General features: G+C 35.0%; 1 protein-coding gene across 3 annotated transcripts in view; it reads right to left on the bottom strand.

Moving 5' to 3' along the window:
- The window catches only part of lpar2b (lysophosphatidic acid receptor 2b), a 37,663-nt gene extending 25,021 nt beyond the window's left edge, over positions 1-12,642 (bottom strand). For all 3 annotated transcript variants that reach the window (XR_003936763.1, XM_030148621.1, XM_030148630.1), the window contains exon 1: positions 12,233-12,642. The gene's annotated coding sequence lies outside the window, so the exon portion shown is untranslated. The remainder of the gene's footprint in view (positions 1-12,232) is intronic.
- Between the last annotated feature and the right edge of the window lie 1,528 nt (positions 12,643-14,170).

Genomic DNA, 14,170 nt, shown 5'->3' with positions numbered 1-14,170 from the left:
TGATCTAGTGTACATTGTTGTGAATTAGTTTGTATTGTGTACTCCTGTGACAGTGTTTTTATACTGTGTTTTATGTCCTTTAACCCTTTTTAGGGTACTTCTAGAAATACTCTGAAATTCTAAATGTCAATCTTAGTTTGTTATTGGAGGATAAAACAAGACTTTATTACTTTTGTGAAAATTTTCACAATTATTTTATCGTCATGTAGAAATCTAGGTCAGTGAAGTTATCATATTCGGTTCCTTGTCTGTATGTGGCAAAAAAAAACAAAAAAAAAACAAAAAAAAAAAAAAAACAATTTCAAGAAGTATATATAAAACATACAAGAAAAACACATTAAAATTAATAAATGCATATATCTATGCAAAATACATTTGAATATAATGTTAATAGTATTTATATGCTGTAAATATTGTTTAAAAAATGTATATGATATTGATAATTGAATTAAAAAATGTTTAATTTGATATTTACTTTTGTTGTCCATCCGTGACGCTGCCATTTTTCAAAACTCTTGCCATTTATGTATGATGAAATATTTTTTTCCTCTAACCAATTATTAGGTTGTAAAATAAAGAGTTTAAGGTTTACACTGAATACATTTTAGGTGAAAATGTCAGAGGAACTTCACTTTTGAGAACTTTGTAATTCTTGCAAAAAATATACGTTAATTTTTTGTCCATCCATGACACAGTAGTTTTTGATATTTTCCTTTAAAAATATTTGAAACTAAATTTTGCCCTTTGGGTATGTTTAAGATGACATTTAGACCTTTACAATTATGTGTAATATTTGTCTTAAACTTGTCTGGTTCAAAGTTATGAATTAAAAAGTAGTGGACTGTCCATCTGAGACGCCCTTGACCTCGCCTCTAGACTATAAATGCTTTGTTCTGTGGCAACAATCTATACTTGTCCCACAGAAATTAACACTAAATAAATAAATGAATTAATAACCTATGTTAAAGCTGTAGCATGTGATGGCTTTTTGGCATCATCTGGCAAAAATTCTACACTTAGTTTTCAGTATATCAGAATTCATTTGTAAAGAAATCCTTCATCCCCTCTAATACAGCGGTCCTAAACAAATTTCACTTGTTTCGTATTTGTTTCTTACCTGTTGTGTGTTTCTGAATGTGTTTAAATGTTTTTAAATGCCTAAATGTGAATTTAAATTGGGTTCGCCCCCATGGAGCTGTTTTAAAAGCCAAATTTCGGTTTTTACTTAGAACAGACCATTTGTTAATTCTACTCATTTATGTGGAAAATTTACCCCAGGACACAGACTAATCGCTGGTATTTTCAGACAGGTGTGGGGTTAAGTACGTGACTAGCAGCTGTAAATACTCATTACTGATTAGATTCAATCAGAATATGAACTAAAAATACATTAAAAAATCTCAAATGGAGTGAATATGTAAGTGAAAGAAACTCGTCTTTGAATCATGTCATGTTTGCTATAAACAAAACAAAAACCAAAAAAACAAAACGATATCTCAAATAGAATGAACTCAATCTTGATACTGTGACATGCATGTAGTGTCATAATTAGAGCATTAATCCTCAAATTATCAACCAAAATATGCTTTATGATGTCAAAGAAACCTTGAACTTAGGCCAACAAACTCTTTTCAGCTCATCCTGGAATCCAGCTGTGCCACATTTACGCCATTCCTACAACACTGCATCGTAAATAGAATAAGCGCCAACTAGAAAATATATCATTGTACAGAGATGTGAAGGTTTGTTTTTCGCAATTCAATTTAAAACAAACAAATAAGTATATATCTAAAACTGTTAGAGTGGTTGCAGTGATTTTTCAACTGATTAATGATCAAACTATGTTGATATGAAATCATTCTCCTCTAGCACCAGGCTTTTTTGTTTTAACTCGGATCAACTAACACTTTAGATATTTGCAAAGTAAACGTCTGAAAACAAAAACCTACCATGTGTTTGTTTTAGTGTTTAGTCTTTGTTAACAGAAGCTTAAACTGCAAAAAGCTAAGTTCAGTTTTTTCTTTTTTCTTTCTTTTTTTTTTTTCCTCCGGGACATGAAGTTCACTGTAGTACTTGGAGCCTGTGTGGTTCTAAAAAGCTGCCTACTGTACGCACAACTGTGTGTTTTTATGCATCATGCATCTGTGTTTGTGTGTGAAGAATGCAAACCGGTCATTACCAGAGCAGCCACACCCGCGTCTCCTCCTCCTTTTCCTCCTCTCTGATAGACAACTATTGGCATTACAGTGAAATTCTATGCAACTCATTTGGCTCCCGCTCTATGGCTCTTTAAATTAACTGCTTCCTCTGAAAAACCAACTGTGAAATATGGACTTCCACATGACCGGTAGACGTGTGCGTAATGATCACCTTTAGCCATCTAATGACACAGACGCACGCAAACGCACCTCCACTTCCCCTCGCACAGGGAAACCACTCCGGTCAATCTACACAGGACGTCTATGCTTGTGTAAAGTTGACACCTGCTAGCATGAAAACTGCGGAGCAACCAACTAAACATTTACGTCTGCATAGTGTCACATAGCCAGACCTATACGTCCAGCGCTCCATCGACGCTGTGCCAGAGCTGGAGGCAGATCTGGAACCATCCACTGTCATTCTCTTTAAAGGTGCGAGATGTTTTCCCAGAGTATTTTTTATTATATTGCTTAAAATCCCCTTCACACCCCGATTACAACCAATTCATTAAATGCTCTAACACAAAAATTTAAAAAAAATTTAGTCACCTGTGGAACGGACAGGACTGAAAAAACACCATCCAATCATTTTGAGCGCCCAAACGAAATGATTGAACGGTGATATGTCTATCAAACTCAACTGCCATTTGTCCCTCCCCCCTCTGCTTGTACCCCTCTTCGTGCATGAACCGTGCGTTCTCAGAGGTTTGGAGTAACTGTACAGGAAACTAAGCCAGAGCCAGAGCTTGGTTTATACAGGGTGACCCAAAAAAATGGGAATTTTTGAAGTGCGTATTGGCAGACATGAGCAAGTGGCAGCACTGCGAGACGGTGACCTTGAGCAAGTAAACACACCCCCATTTTAGTAACCATCGGCGGCTGTGGGAGAATTGTTCGGTAACCGTGTGATCTCAAGTTTCGGTAACGTTCCCTGGCCCCCTAGATCGCCAGATTTGTCCGTTTGTGATTTTTTCTTGTGGGGCTATCTCAAGAGTAAAGTGTACACGACTGGACCAAGAACTCTGGATGAGTTAAAACAGAGAATTCAGGATGAAATTCACAGTATCCCAGCTGAGATGTTGCAGCGATCAATGAGGAACCTCAACAGCAGATTTCAAGAATGCATTCGTACAGGAGGACGCCATCTACAGGAAGTAATTTTTAAAAAGTGAAAATTCCAGCATTGTTTCTTAAATGGCATGTTTTAAGGTTTCAGTTACTATGAATAAAATATTTTTCTTCCATCACTCTTGGTTTTATTGGATTGTTAAAAAGTTCCCGTTTTTTTGTGTCACCCTGTATTAGCTTATATTAGGATGGAAAGTTCACCGGCAAACTGTTTTGTCGCTAACATAAATCAGTTGGAAGTGTAACGTTAGCCAGATAGGTATGAACTGGGGCTGTTCTGTACAAGCGGGGGGGTGTTGGAGGAGACTGAATGAGGTATGCATGGAGGCGTGGCATTGGGGGGGATGTCTGAAGAAAGGGGTTTGGACTTTTGAATTGAGTATTTTCAAAATGTAGCTTGCTCAAACCGTTTTTCTAAGATCTCATATCCCATTTTTAAGCGAATGAATCATACTTGTCTTGGTCAGTTCTAAGCCGAGGGTGCAGTAACAGTGAGCCCATTTACGTGCATATTAAAGGGGTCATATTTGGCTAAACCCACTTTTATTAGTCTTTGGTTCATTTATTTGTGTATTTGGACCCAAATAGTTCATCAAGTTTGAATTTGAACCCTCCAGGTGCTGCAAAGCTATATTTATATTCATTCCGGCAAAAATCAAGTGGGTTTCTACAACCTGTTTTAATTCCTGCTTAATTTGTTGTTTTATAACTTGTTACGTCACAACATTTGCATATATAAGGTCAAGACTTCCAACAAATATTTCTCTGAGTACGTCATAATTGTTTTTCAGCAGTGGTTGTAGTCCATACTGAAAATATGTCCAAACTTCAAGCCGCTTACCTAAAATGTTCAGTTGTTGGTTGTATTAACAAACACAAGTGGCTGAACTGGACAGAAAGCCCGACCAACAGCCTGGAGGGGGTGGGGCATGAAGTGACTCATTTGCATTTAAAGGGCCAGCACACAAAACGACCTTTCTGGTGTCATTACTCAGAAATAGGGTTGAAGATGGACCTGTGGAGTTGAATTAATGAAGAATTCAGACCCAAGCAGAGCATTTACAGTTTATGTAAACCACAGGGAAATGTTTTAAAATGCATAATTTCATTTTTTTTTTTTTTTTTAAATAAAAGCAAAATATCACTCCTTTAATACTCCAATCATCTGACTTCTGGGGTTATCATATTATTCAAGTGATCATGCATCATTACAGCAGTAATCAGATTATGAGAAATCTGATTATTACACCTACATTCTCCAATGTCTTCATGGATTTATACAGCCTAATCTGATTTATTTCGTTCCTTTACATGTGTGTATAAACAAAAAGAGAAATCATAGAGAAAGGAAGTGACAGTCAAACATGTGTGGAAGATATTAATAGGAGGTTTGATTCCAGTGTCACAACATGCGTACAAACTCCAAAAGAAGTCCAACTGAAATGTCTAAACCAGGGTATATTCAATAATTGTATTTCTGAGGTGCAAGTAAACGCATCAGATCGGATTATTACAATTATCAAATTACTAACAGGTATCAGATTTTCATGGTCATGTAAACAGACTCAGTGATCCTTGACTAAATCCTCATAAATGAACAACAGAAGAGGCAATAACTCCATGAAAACACTGAACTGTGAAACTGTTTCATACACAGTTTCATATTGAAGTGTCAGAGTCACTGGAGGTTTGTTCGTTTTGTGAAGACAGTCCTGTTTCTCAGAACTAGACCTCATCATTTAACTGAAAATAGTCAGATAATAATATACCAGGAGGCTTTTTAGAGTTGGGATGTACAGATCAATCATCAATCTTCCCTCACATTGATGTTAACGATTTACCAAACGTCAAACTGAGCAATAAGATGAAAATGAGTCAAAATGTTTCCTTTAGAGCTGCAGCTATCGATTATTTTTGTAATCAGTTAATGTGTTGGGTTTTTTTTTTTAAATTCCATCGAACAATTATTTGAATAGGTGAAAAAAAAAAATCTTTTATTTCAGAAACAGCTGAAACAACAACCAAAAAAAATATAAAAGTAAAAGGATATATAAAAAATATCGCTATAGAAATAACTATAACAACAGTGTATACATACATATTTATATCCAACTTACTAACTGAACTTAAGATGGAATTAACTTACAATTTTAAAAAAAGTAAAGCCAAATATTTTTAATGTTTGTGTAAAAGCTTAGAAGTTTAAAGGAGTAAGTGATGTTCCAATGAAGAAAAGTGAACATATAGACATTTTCTGCCTTTTTGTCCTCGTCTCTTCTGAGCTACGCTAATTAAACATCCGTGTGAAACACAACAGCAGAACCAATGTTTAGCGGCAGCGAAATTAAGGAAACAAACCTGGGACTTAGGAAAATTGTAATCAAACCATTTTTTCAATCGATTCAAACTGATCATTTGTTTCAGCTCTAATTTCCTTCGTCTTTTAAGCTTGTGAAATACTCTTTTCTTTAATTTGGCATATTTTGACATTTTATTCTGCGTTCTGTTGTTAGATCTGAAGAAATATTTGGCTGCTTGGCAACTGTCATCATGTTCTGACCATAAAGAGGAATTTAACATCACACATAACTTTGACTACAAAACCAAAAATCACCCTTTAAACTTGTCCTAAACAATGATTTGACATTTAGTGTGACAACTATAGATCAATTAATACAATGATTTTGATTATGGCAACATTTTGGTCACACACTGCGTCACTTTCAGCAAAATGAGCAAGTCTTGACTTCATAAACTTTAACAATTATTGAAATTTGAAGAAATTACTGCTGCTGAATTAATTCATCAATAATCCAACTTTCTCTTATTTATTGTGTTATTTTTTTTTTTTTTTTTTTTACATCACTTTAAATTAAGTACGTTTGAGTTTAGGACAGGGATGTCACGTCAATACCTTTAAGTATATAACTGGGTGTAGTATGTTTTGTAACACTGCATTGATTCTCAAAAACTATTGGTTAGTTTAGTTAGTTTACATAGTTTACAGGTAAAGGTTTGTGGTAGATAGAGGGTCATTCTGTGTTGTTTCCACTGACAATTCTGACTGCATGAAACTTCTGCGTGCGTGTCTGAAATGAGTCATCTTTGAACAACTGCTGAATGGAACATCTAAGTCAAAGGAACTAAATGAATAAACACATCTGGACCTGAACATCTAGACAAAAAAATCTACATGGGGGGGTTATCTTTGGAGCAATACTTTCCCTCAAGGTCAGAAGCCTATTTTTAGCTGTCAGCCACCAGACAAAACCCAAGTTCTGCAAATCTTAAATGAATCTGCAATAACAGCATTCGGACCACTGACCAGTGAGCCGGTTGCAATGTTGACCCTCTTGTTACAGTGGCGCCAGTCTTTCAGTGGGATGAACCCGGGAGCTGCAGAACATTTATGCCCTGATCAATATTTTCGTAAACAGATATTCTCTTCCTCCATTTAAAAAAAAAAAAAAATGCTCAAAACATCGTTTCTGTTGGACACTGTGGATAATACTGAACAGAGAGGCTTTAATCTGTCATGAAGGTGAAGCAGCAACAAGTTCAGTTGTGTTACTTTAAGAGTTGGTTATGTGTTGAAGGCACTGTGGACATACAAACTTTATTTTCTCCTGCTCCTTACTCAACAGGTTGCGTTAGACTTTGTTGCCTACTTGACATTACATGGAATTTATATGAATATAAATGAAAAGCAAGATTTCATACCTATCGCAGTGGTTTTGGACGTGTTGCAACTTGGGCTATAGAGGTCAACTGTTAGTAAATTCAGTCAGATAAGACACTAATGATTTCTAATGGCAAAAAGCTGATCAATCAGCCAATATCACTGGCTCCTGCAGGACGTTATTTTTGAGCTATTATTTTCTTTCAGTGTCAGTACTGTCAGTTTAGAGACCTGACATTAGTCATGAGCCACAATAAGAGCCCAGTTCTGCCAATACCAATAGTTTGTAAAATGTCTATTGGTATCAATTAATCAATCAACCCAATCCATCATCCACCAACTGTTGTTCGGGATAAAAATACTACAGTCATGGCCAAGAGTTTCGCCAGTGGATCAAATTAGGTTTCAGAATCACATAATCATCAGCATTTTATAAGATTCAATGAATGTTATTGGCAAATCAATCAGACATATGCAAAGACTCAATTTGTGTCACCAGCAAAACTTTTGGGCTGTAATATATGACGACAAAGGGTTCCAGGCACAACAAACCCTGCCCCTAAATAAAGTAAATGGGAAAATATTTTTAAAAATCATTTTAAAAAATGTGAACTTTCACCTACCTTTCCCAAAATGTGATGACATCTATTCTGGGTCACTGGCAATCTATAAACCCAATTTGGTATGAATTCAACCAACAGTTTTGCTGCTAAAGTGTTGAACAAACACACAACTAATGAACTAAAATGTGTCTACAATGACAGCACTAGACTCAGTCTGATGGGTTCAATGTCTCAAATGCTAAATATGCTGAAATGAAGCATGTAAACTGGTTTTTCACATCGACTGCATTTCAGATAGTCTTTTACAGTGTTTTCTCACACATGTTCATATAGTGGTGACAATGAAAATTCAGTTTTTAATCTAACACAGGGAATGTATAACAGCAGGTCGGTCATCTTATTCACACTAAAAAATTTTTTAAAAAACTCAATATACTCATGTTACATGGTAAGCATTTACACAGCAGTACACCTGAGGTTAAAAGACACTTGAATCTGCTCATGTGCAGTTTGCAAACAGGCAAAACGGATGCAAATCAGTTCAAAAACCTACAAGTCAAAGCGAAAACCTGCACTACTGTGAATCATGACAAGAACAGACAGAAAGCAGTACTATTCCACTCCAAAACAAATGACAGAATACATAAAGCGATAACACTTTAACACTTTCAGCAAAAATACCAACTGCTCTTGTTATAATCCAACAAAACAACCTCCACTAAAGGAGTTGAGTCAACACTTAATGACACAGTGTCAATAAAAGCTGAACACAAGGCTGTAACCTTCACACTGGGAACATTTACTGCAGGGCTGTGGAAGTGGATCACATCAGAATGTAAAGGTGAAACTAAAGAGGGCTCGCCTCTAGACCTAGGAAAACAAAAACTGATCTTGGCCTCATCCATTAATGTACAGGTGTCAAACATGCGGCCCGGGGGCCAAATCCAGCCCGCCAAAGGGTCCAGTCTGGCCCTTGGGATGAATTTGGGAAATGCAAAAACTACACTGAAGATATGAACAATCCTTTTAGTTCAGGTTCCACATTCAGACCGATTCAATCTCAAGTGGGCGGGATTCAGTAAAATACTATCATAATAACATAGAAATAATGACAACTCCAAATTTTTCTCTTTGTAAATGGAAATATTTTCATGTATTTACACTAAGACAAAGTATAATTTTGCAAAAAAATGTGAATAAGCTGAACAAATATGAACAACCTCAAATGTCTTAAGAAATAAGTACAATTTTAACAATATTCTGTCTGTTATTAAATGTTTTGTGTATTTGTAGATCCCCTGTGATCTGTAAGTTATAATATACATGTGTAAATGATAAACTGAGGCAGAATATTGTTAAAATGACACTTATTTTTCCAGTTTGTTCATGTTATTCACATCTTTTGAAAGGATAGTTTGGAGATGTAAACCTTTTCATAATGTAAATTTACCTTTTTCGCTCTAAAACAGAGAAAAGTTTGGAGTTGACATTATTTATATATTATTATTTTACTAGTTTGGCCTACTTCGTCCACTTCCTATCTCTTATAATGGGAAAATTTTTCAAAGTCGCACCAAATCCAGAATCAGATCCGGACCAAAATAATTTTAATACCTTGTGTTGACATGATCATAAAGAAGCTGTATACCAAGTCTGAAGTCAATCAGAACTGTAGTTTCGGAGAAGAAGACGATTGAAATTTTATCAGGACCAGTAAAATACTATCATAATAACATAGAAATAATGACAACTCCAAATTTTTCTCTTTGTAAATGTAAATATTTTCATGTATTTACACTAAAACAAATTATAATTTTGCAAAAAAATGTGAATAAGCTGAACAAATATGAACAACCTGAAATTTCTGAAGAGAAATAAGTACAATTTTAACAATATTCTGTCTGTTATTAAATGTTTTGTGTATTTGTAGATCCACTGTGATCTGTAAGTTATGATAATGTACATGTGTAAATGATAAACGGAGGCAGAATATTGTTAAAATTACACTTATTTTTTCAGTTTGTTCATGTTATTCACATCTTTTGAAAGGATAGTTTGTAGATGTAAACCTTTTCATAACGTAAATTTACTTTTTTCACTCTAAAACAGAAAAGCTTGGAGTTGACATTATTTATATATTATTTTACTATTTTACTGGTTCGGCCCACTGCAGATCAAATTTAGCTGAATGTGGCCCCTGAACTAAAATGAGTTTGACACCCCTGCATTAACCCTTTCATGCATAGTGGTCACTACAGTGGACGGCTATTCTACAATGTAATTTAACCTGAATTTCTGTAACAGTACCTGAATAATATCTGCATGAGTGAATATAAAGGCTAGGAAATAAAATGTTATTAATATTTAACCCATAAAGACCCAACATTTGTTTTTTGATGGCAGTTCCCAAATGATTTTTTCTCTCCATTTAACCTTTCTGAAGTATTTATCACCATTTATTATTATACTATCCTCTGTATTTAGCGTTTTTTCAGTGTAAAGTAGGTATTTAATTATATTTAATCTGTTGATCATGTTGATGTTTATTAAAACTCAGAGTAAATTCAAAGGTTATTGAATAAGAAACAGTGTAAACAGAAAAAAAGTGACTTTTTCAGCAAATTTATCCTTAATCAAGTGTGTCCATCCACTATCATTGATCCACCTCCATGGGTTTTACTGGTGAATCAATGTTGTCGAACAGGGGTGTCAAACTCATTTTCATTCAGGGGCCACATTAAGCCAAATTTGATCTAAAGTGGGCCGGACTAGTGAAATAATAACATAATAATATATAAATAATGTCAACTCCAAACTTTCTTCTATGTTTTAGAGCAAAAAAAGTAAAATTATTTGATGAAAATGTTTACATATACCAACTATTCTTTAAAACAATGTGAATAACATGAACAAACTGAAATTTCTTAAGAAAACTAAGTGCAATTTTAACAATATTATGTCTCAGTTTATCATTTAAACATGTAAACGCTTCAGACATTTCAAAATGTTTGTATTTCTTGAGGTTATTCATGTTTTTGTGAAATGTTAGTTTGTTTTAGTGTAAATACAGTAAAATGACATGAAAATTTTTACATTTACAAAGAGAAAAATTTGGAGTTGTGAGTATTTATGGGTTATTCTGGTAATATTTTACTGATCCGACCCACTTGAGATTAAATTGGTCTGTATGTGGAACCTGAACTAAAATGATTAATATCCTTCGACTAATCCAGTTTAAATGGTTGATGCGAGTCTATATTATGCCAAAAGATCTCAACGGATATAATAAGAATATACCTGATGTATGCTCCAAATGTTCAGAATACAAAGGAACACTGGTTCACTGTATGTGGTATTGTCCACAAACTGCATTGTTCTGGAGGGAAATCAGGGAAATAATTGAAAAAAATTATTTCTAAACAAGTCATGTTAGACCCAAAGTTATTTCTGTTTGGCATATATCCAGGAAAACATAAATATACAACAAATGAACAGATTTTTATAGACTTCAGTCTACTTATTGCTAAAAAATGCATTTCGTTATTTTGGAAAAGAACTCATAAACCAACTGTTAGTCGTGGATACGGCAGATGCTTTCTACCCTTCCACTAGAGAAAATTTCCTATATTCTTAAGGGCAAACAGGAGTCATTTGAACGTGTTTGGAATCCTTTCATTGTGTATGCTAAGAATCTAAATTTACTGGAGGACAATGCAAACATTTGAAAAAGTTACCATTATGGTTTCTGAAGGTGGATGCTCAGATTTCTACATTTTGTGTATATTTATTTATTTATTTACTTATTTTTCTTTTTGTAAACATAACGATGTTTGTGTTTGTAGTCGGCAGGTTGCATAGATCTGATGTATGTTTGTTGTTTGTTTGTTAAAATGATAAAAATTTAAATAAAAACATTTTGGCAAAAAAAAAAAAAAAAAAAAAAAAAAAGATTAATATCTTCAGTGTAATTTTTGCATTTCACAAATTCATCCCAGGGGCCGGACTGGACCCTTTGACGGGCCGGATTTGGCCCCCGGGCCGCATGTTTGACACCTGTGTTGTAGAAGATGATGGTGTTTCTACGGTAACTACGGAGTCTCTGAACGTCCAAATGGGTCATATCAGATGACCATGAAATGATGACAAACTTTATTTGACACTAATTATTTACATTTTCATGGAGTTAAAAAAAAATGTCCAGCTGAGTGGACATGTTTTTTAACTCCATGAAAAATAGGTTCATTTAAAAAAAAATGGCATTGTTTTTTTATACCTAAAGAGGAATAAATCACTCAAGAAAAGAAATATTGACTAAGGTTCTCCTAATTCATGCATGAAAGGGTTAATGCGTCCTGACGCGCGTTCTGCGGTTCCACCTAAATGAACCATTCTTTAATTATTGACAGTTTGTGAGTGTGGGAATGAAAATGACGACTGAGTGGAGGACGGGGACGGCTGTTTGTTGGCATTAAGAGGTGGTTTATGAGGACGGGCTCAGTCCCAGTGGCTGCTGGGGATTTGAGGCTGTAATGAACTCCAGACTGTGTGCGGATGCCTGCGGGCTCCCATCAGCCCGGAGCCCCGCACTAAAAAAAAAACACATTAGAACTACAAACACATGCTAATACACTGATGTGGACAATGGGTGGAGGGATACAACTCACCTTTTATTGCCTTTGTGAAGTCGTTGAGCAGGTAAACCCAGACTGGAGGAGTTGGTTTCGTACCTGAGCTCACCTCCTGCGCAGCGCGAGCGTCCGCGCTAAGAACCACGCGCAAATAGGACAATAAAAATTAAAATTAAAATAATAATAATAAAAAAAACAACTCCTAGTTCTTCTGTTTCTGATTCTTCTGAGACTCTCCTCCAACTCTCAGTGTTTTCCTTCTTATGAATCCTTGAAGTCGCCTGGTTGAACAAGTCCTCCGCCACCTGCGTTCCGACTTTTTCCTCGTTTCCGGTTGTTCGAAACGCTTCTACCTGTGCGTAGAAATGTGCGCCGTGTGAGACTGACTCCCAGGAGCTCACAGGGTGCGGCTTCACTCTGCTGAACCTCTGTGCGCGTCGCCGCCGCCACTCCTTCACAAAGGAGCGGCTTTTCGCTCTGCGTTTTGTGCCGACCTGAGCGCAACCTGCCCGCCCCCCGGCCAATGCCCTATTGGCTGACTGAACAGTGGAACAGCCAATGAGAGAGCGAGTTGAATATGACAGACAGTACCAGCAGCGAATGACGGTGTCCAGGCGGGTTTATTTGATTATAGATAGATAGATAGATAGATAGATAGATAGATAGATAGATAGATAGATAGATAGATAGATAGATAGATAGATAGATAGATAGATAGATAGATAGATAGATAGATAGATAGATAGATAGATAGATAGATAGCCAGTCCAACTTTATTTGTAAAGCACTTTAAAACAACTGCAGTGGACCAAAGTGCTGTACAGAATTAAAATTAAAACCAAAATGAAAGTATAAAATACAGAATAGATTTAAAGACATAGAAACTGTACAAAAACAAACAAAAAAGTGCTATACAGAAGAATAAATAAAACCCTAATAAAAACAATAAAATACAAGAATAGATTAAAAGCCATACAATTAAAAACAACAATATAAATAAAATAAACAAATAAATAGAATAGATAAATAAGAACAACTAACCACTACCAAATAAAAAAAAATGTATGGACTGAAGATAATACCTTCAAACATCTCACATGGTTTCAAAAGCTAAGGAGAAAATAGATAGATAGATAGACAGACAGACAGACAGACAGACAGACAGACAGACAGACAGACAGACAGACAGACAGACAGACAGATAGATAGATAGATAGATAGATAGATAGATAGATAGATAGATAGATAGATAGATAGATAGATAGATAGATAGATAGATAGATAGATAGATAGATAGATAGATAGATAGATAGTTTATTGATCCCGGGGGAAATTCAAGTATTCAGCAGCTTACGTACAGCACAAGAAGACAAAAACGAACAGACCAAAACACAATAGTGGGTTAGTACCAGGTTGGCAATAAGGTTAGTATATATACTCTAAAAGACACTTGTTAAAGAAACTACTCTGAAAGGGCTTCCTGTACAATATTGTAAATAAAGACTTCTGATTGTATTTTCACATTTCAGGGCATTGATATAAAGCAGGGGTGTCCAACTCATTTTGGTTCAGTTCCATATTCAGCCCAATTTGATCTCAAGCAGGCCAGACCAGTAAAATAATGACTTAATAACCTATAAATAATGACAAATCCAAGTTTTTCATTTTGTTTTAGTACAAAAAAAACCCAATTAAATAATGAAAATATTTACATTTTACAGAAAAGATGTGAATAACCTGAAAAAAACAGAAATTTTATTTGAAAAATGTGTGCAATTTTAACAATATTATGCCTCGACTTATTATTTATGCATGTACATTACACGCAATGTTACATAAACATTTGGTAACAGACAGAATATTGTTAAAATTTTGGAGTTTGGAACTAAAATTTGAACAATTTCTGCAATATTGCATCTCTTATTATTAACACAACTACAGATCACAGTGGATCCATAAATGCACAAAACATTT

The sequence above is a fragment of the Sphaeramia orbicularis genome, chromosome 1, assembly GCF_902148855.1.
Source record: "Sphaeramia orbicularis chromosome 1, fSphaOr1.1, whole genome shotgun sequence".
NCBI lineage: Eukaryota > Metazoa > Chordata > Actinopteri > Kurtiformes > Apogonidae > Sphaeramia > Sphaeramia orbicularis.
The sequence above is the reverse complement of the archived record's forward strand: the minus strand, read 5'-3'. Positions and strand labels throughout refer to the sequence as shown.